General features: G+C 37.9%; 1 pseudogene; it reads right to left on the bottom strand.

Annotated features, from left to right (window-relative positions):
- Positions 1 to 366: 366 nt before the first annotated feature.
- Positions 367 to 4,109, bottom strand: LOC112667389 (60S ribosomal protein L12-like; annotated as a pseudogene).
- Between the last annotated feature and the right edge of the window lie 2,605 nt (positions 4,110 to 6,714).

Here is a 6,714-nt window from a genome sequence, read left to right as displayed (position 1 = left end):
TTGGTGCAAAAGGTGGTTTTATTAAAGCACAGAGACAGGACCTGCGGGCAGGAAGAGCTGCATTAGGGTTATGAGGGGTGGCAGATTATATACTTAGAGGAGGTTAGGGATAGCATACGTCTCCAAATTTTAGAATCCAGGTTTCCAGGACTTTGAGGGGCTAGCTGTTGTTAGGAAAAGGTCATTTATGACTGTCTAATCAAACCTTAGTCATGAGACCCTTCAGTTGTATATTTGTGGGCCATATGCTTGGAAGATGATTGCTAACACATATGGGGGGGGCGGGTAGAGAGAAAATATGTTTCCAAAGGAATTTTTTTTTAATTGTCAAGTGATCTTTTATTGAAATATTTTCCTTTATAATTCTTAACTAGCTGGGCATTCCACTGTACCACTATTGATGTGATCTATGATGTTACAAGGTGGTAGCCATCAACATTAGAGCCCACAGACTGGGCAGTCTCTAAGATTTCTTTAATGGTTCCAGAAAATTCTGTGGCTAAAAATCAGTGCCACATCTGTTGGGCAATATTGACAAACTCATCAACAGTTATATTTCCACAGTGCTAAATGTTTTTCCACTTCATTCTGTCTGTTGGTGACTCCTTGAGGGCTGTGATAATCAGGACAGAGGCAGAAGGCATCACTCTTATTTGGGCCTCTCTATTCTGAATGGTCAGTTTCACTGTAATCCTCAAACCCTTCTAATCCTCAGTTGCCTTGGCAATGTCATCACCAACCGTTTTTGAAGACAGACCCAGAAGGCCAATCTTGAGGGCCAGGGCAGATGTGGCACCAACTTTGCCACTATTGCACTCCAGGTATATGACTTTAATCTCATTGGGGTCAAACCTAGGGTGGCATGGTGGAGGTGGATGGTGTCTGATAAACTTGGATTTGAGAGGACCAAAGACAATTGTACCTTCACCTTCTCCAAGCCAAAAGACACAAGTCCAAGGGAATTTTAATATGTAATAGTAGACTTAAAGGATCCTGGTTGTTGGGATGATGTTAAGCTAAGATTCTCTTTTGCCCGTAGCAAAGTGTTAACATCAAGGTGGTTAGTTCCTAGACATCACTCTATCTCAAGGACTTGTCAATGACCTATAAGTTGTAAGGAAATTAAAATTTTTTTTTTTTGCTTTTGCTCCCCACATCAATCTGACATATAGATTTCTTTTCCACTTAATATTTTACATTGAAAATTTAAAACTCTTATGTTTAGACTGCCAGCAGCACCTTAAATTCTTTTGTTGATTTCAAGAATGTCCAAATTTAATTTGGATCCTATGAAATATGAAAACTAATTTATAAAAATTAACACATTCCATAACTTGGCTATTGTAAATAATGCTGAAATAAATATAGGGGTACATATATGTTTTTGAGTTAGTGTTTTCATTTTCTTGGATAAGTATCCAAAATGGAATTGATGAATCATATGGTAGGACTATTTTTAATTTAAATTCTTTTTCCTTTTTATTCAGCAATTTGATTTATCGCTTATTTTACTTAAATTTTCTTTTACATCTTTCACTAAAAGGTATTATTTATATACCTCAACATTTCAAACTTTATAAAATACTGTATTTGAAGTGTTTTTAATGGAATTTTTTCTAGAGTTTCTTTTCTTTTTTTTAAGAATTTATTTATTTATTTGAGACGAGAGAGAGAGAGAGAGAAAGTGAGCAGCAAGATGGGCAGAGGGAGAGGGAGAGAGAGAATCTCAAGCACAGTCTGCACTGACTGTGAACTCCACATGGGGCTTAATCTGAAGACCCTGAGATCATGACCTGAGCTGAAATCTAGAGTCAGACTCTCAACTGACTGAGCCACCCAGTTGCCCCTCTAGAGTTTATTTTCAAATTAACTGTTGCTAGTATATAGGAAATTTGTCAATTTCTGTTATTTTGCTTTAGATTAACTTCACTATTTTATTGTCCACCATAAATACTTTCTAGTTCAGTTTTTTTCTCTTTGATTTTCTAGTAAGACCTCATTAGTGGTATAAAAATGATAATTTGGAGCTCTCCTTTCCAAATATAGCTCTCATTTATATTTTTTTGCTTTATTTTAATCAGAACAACATAAAACAATAGTGATAGCAGCCAATCTCACTTTCCCCTTTTGGCTGATTTAACAAAATATTTTACATTGATAGTGGTGTTGGCTTTTTTCTTTTACAAATAAAACCAGTTAAGAATGCATTTTATATACTGCAAAATTTCCAAGTCATTGAAGATTTGAGACTCATGATTCATAAAATCCTTTTATTTTGAGAATCTTTGCTTTATAATTTATTATTCAAAAATTACTTAGCTTGGTCATTTACTCACCAAAGTTTTACTAAATGCCCCCTGTGTGCCTGATACTATGGCAGCCAAGGGGTTTTCTTTGCACATTCCCCTGGCTCAAGAGCCCCATTGTCTGCAATATGGTCACATCAGAGCTCAGCAGCAACTCTTTGCCCTCATCCCCACATACAGTTCTTAACCCCTGCCCAGGTGAAGAGACTGATGGAAGGTAAGGAAAGGCAAGTTGAGAAATCCAAGGACAGTGAGCCAGATTCATAGACAGGGACAGAATCCTCAGAGGGGAACTACCTCCATTGAGTCCCATCCCAGTGTCTGTGATGGTGGCTGATTTACTTACTCCTGCAAGAGATTCCATAAAGATGCCCCTGGGCTGGTTCTTAACTTCTGGGCTGCTTCCCCTCTCCTGGCTGTTGCTGCCTATTCTGGGCCTTTTGTTGCTCAGAGCAGATGTGTCCCTCTCCTACCACTCCTGGGGTTTTGGATGTAAATCACAGCTCTGAAATCACCTGGTCTTGATGTGACTGCCCCCTCCCGCCCTGCCCCATGCCTGCAACATAGCACTCCTCAGTGTCACCCAACTGCTCCTGGAGCAGGTTGTCTCACTCCAGCAGGAAGGGCCCAAGTGATTTTGGATGCCTGCCTCAGCCACTCTGAGAACAAACCTAGTCCCAGGGCATGGGCCCAGCAGATGGCCAGCTCTGCCAGGTTAAATTGTGTGTTTGCCTTTCTTGTCTAGGCTTGGTTTCCTCTCCACTGACTCTAGCAAATAGTCCATTCTGTTGTAATGGGATAGAGGAGGTCTTCAGAATCACTGGGCTATGCAAAGCCCCATGAGAAATCACAGAATTTATGGAAAAAATGGAATTAGGAGCATAGTACTCAAAACATTAGTGGGATGCCTGCGTGGTTCAGTTAGTTGAGTGTCTGACCAATTTTGGCTCGGGTCATGATTTCCTGGGTCATGAAAAATAGAGCCTCACCTTGGGCTCCATGCTCAGTGGGGAGTCTGCTTGAGATTCTCTCTTTTTTCCTGCTGCCCCTCTCCTATCCATACTCTCTCAAAATAAGTGAATAAATCTTAAAAAAAATATCAGTGACACATAAAAAAGAAAACTAGGACAAAACTTAGCAGAGTTTGACATGCTAAATGGTTAAAGAAATACAAATACTGCAATGAATACAACACTTTGAAAAGGACATGAGGTTTGCTTGTGGAAGTAGGAGGAAGGGTTACAGCTTGTGAGCTATGGTGAAGTGATAAAAAGTTTTGTCTAAACTCAAAGTTGTGAAATGAAGGAAGGTAGCTGATAACTGTTAGGAGTGTGTGTGTGTGTGTGTGTGTGTATCTTAGGACACTTATTCTCAGCTTGAGGCAGTTTTCTGTTTGGATTTCACAAAGGCAAAGGTGAAATTCAGTTATCTTCAAATTGTTTCATAGCTTATCACTGGTGTCAGAGCACGTTTGTATATTCAAACCAAGTGATACAGCAGCAAGGACTGTCCTTTTTTCCTGTGTCAATTGTCTTCTACTTTCCTGAATCTTTCAACTCAATAGTTGAAGATTCCAAAGACTGAAAATTAAAAAAAAAAATCTGTATTGCACACACTTATGCCTAAGTGTTTCCATGGCACTTCCCAGTCATACCCTGCATCACCAGGGTCTTTCTTTCACTGATTCAGCCTCTTGTAAGAATCATCTTTGTATATTGCTCTCACTTCCTCACCTTTATAATCTATGACCATAAAAATCTGTCCTATTGGTATATTGAAACTGCTTTTGCTAATGACTTCCATATTGCCTAATTGAATGAGCATTGCAGTGGATAGAGTACTAATAGGGAACAGATGGCCCACTCAAATTAGAATAATTTAAAAAACTTTTTAATTGAAGTATAATTGACGTATAACATTATATTACTTTCAGGTGTACAGCATAATGATTCGGCATGTGTATATATTAGGAAATGATCTCCAAAATAAATCTAGTTACCATCCATCACTATATATAGCTACAGACTTTTTTTTTCTTGTGAGGAGGGCTTTCAAAAATTATTCTCTCTTAGGAACTTTCAAATATGCAGTACAGTATTATTAACTATAGTTACCATGCTGTCCATCACATTCCCAGGACTTACTTATTTTATACCTACAAGTTTGTAATTTTGACTCCCTTCTCACATTTTGCCACCCCATCCCTGCCTCTGGTAACCACTTCCTCTGCCTGTTAACTGTATCAATAAACTTTTTTTTAAAAATTTCTATGTATAAGTGAGATCACACTGTATTTGTCTTTCTCTATCTGACTTAATTTCACTTAGCATAATGCCCTTAATGTCCATCATGTTGTAAATTGCAAGATTTCAGTTTTTTTGGCTGAATAGTATTTGTGTGTGTGTGTGTGTGTGTGTGTGTGTGTTGTATCTTCTTTATCCATGCATCCACTGATGGACATTTAACTTGTTTCTATATCTTTGCTATTGCAAATAATGCTGAGATGAACATGTTGGTGCATACATGTTTTTAAAATAGTGTTTTCATTTTCTTTGGGTAAATACCAAGAAATGGAATTGATGAATTATATAGTAGTTCTATTTTTAATTTTTTGAGGAACCTCCATACTGTTTTCATTAGTGGCTGTACCAATTTACATTCCCACCAGCAGTGCACAAGTGTTTCTCTTTCTCCACATTCTTGCCAATGCTAATTATTTCTCAAATTAGAACAATTTGAATATAATAATTCAAATTCATTGAATTGGAATAATTTGAGAAGGCTTTACTTATAAAGAGACTAGTATAAGGATGTCACTAGTAGTGACACTACTACTTAGGATCACTTAGTGATCCTAAGTGGTAGTGTAGTTACCTAGGGCTAGTAACAGTGCTTGTGATCATCCCTAGATGTGAAGGCATGGGTCCTTAGAATCCTGAAGTAGAGAGTTGGCACAGAGAAATTTACCTTGAGAGGAGCTTTTCTGATTCTTAATTTCCTCTCTCTTTAGGTGTGAGTTTTGCTTATTGACTTTTATTTCACGTTGATTTTGCTCAAATATCTGGTTGTATTTAATGTTCAATAAAATTGCACTGAATATGATGAGCAAGTGGAAATTGATATTATTCTTATACTATTGCCAACAATGGGGAAGAGAGCACAGATCAAATCTGAATACCCAGTTCTGTTAATAAAAAGATAGGGTTGAGCTGGGATAATGTGTCAGGTGGAATGAGTTTAAGCCCTGGAATGAGCACTTGGAAATGTACTGGAGGACTTCAGTGGGAGGTTGATCAATGGGATGTGTCAAGTACATTGAATTATTCCTGAGGTTGCCAATGATTTTGTCTGTAATTAGGCCATCTGTGTTTGCTAATTGGCACCATTAGAAATTAGGCTGGTACCCTCTACAGAGACTGGGCGATGGGGTGCTATCTCTTTCAATGTTTACATCTCAGGAGATAGTTCACATGTTCTTGAGAAAGACATTTCCTAGGTTGCAAAATTGGCAAGAGGTTAGGAGTAGACATGTACACTGCAAAGGGGCAAAGAAAGAATTTACAATTACAAGTTTTCTGAAGCAAATGCCCTAAGAAAAGGGAGACAAGGGGCTTACATTCAGGAAGAAACCTTTGTCAAGTTTGTACCAAGCCATTTTTGATTCTGGTTGGTTGGTTTTCTCTCTAGTAGGCAATCTTGGGATGTTGCTATCTTTGTTTCATGGAACCTGTTTTAAGAGAGATATGAGGTTTGCTAATATCTTGATTTATTCTTCAGGTTATCCCCATGCTTCATGGGGTATGGTCCTTTATAACTATGTGGGTCACTGCTATGTTTTATGACCCAATGTCTAATGTTCTGGAACATCCACCACTGTTTCTTGAATTTTGGTCTATTTCTTGGTTCAGGAGTGCAGCAGGAGAGACTTGTCTGGCTACTTCTACTGTGCTACTCATTTATCACTGGGTTGATTTTCTCATGGTCCCCTGCTTTTCTTAGACATTTCTCAGTCTGAATCTACCATGCACTGTTTGGGCTTTCATTTTTCGACAATTCCATCATAATTGCCTTTCATCTTTGGAGTTTTCCTATTTGTGTGTGTGTGTGTGTGTGTGTGTGTGTGTGTGTGTGTGTCTTTCATCAGTAGCTCTCCATTTGTTTTGTGTTATTAGTTGATGTTATTTATTGATATGTTATTGCATATTCTTAGTGATTGCTAGGTTTTATAGTGGGAGTAGGAACCTGTGGTGTGTTGAGTTTGTCACGTTGATTCAGAGATCTCTAGAACTTATTCACTCTTTGGAAGTTTTGAAACTTTTTTTGTGGTCCAATGTTTTATCAATTTTTGAAAATATTGCATGAAAGAATGTAATGTATATTATGTTTTTACTGGGAGTTAGTATACCCA

This window comes from Canis lupus, chromosome 21, assembly GCF_003254725.2.
Source record: "Canis lupus dingo isolate Sandy chromosome 21, ASM325472v2, whole genome shotgun sequence".
NCBI lineage: Eukaryota > Metazoa > Chordata > Mammalia > Carnivora > Canidae > Canis > Canis lupus.
This window is presented reverse-complemented; position numbering and strand designations above follow the sequence as displayed.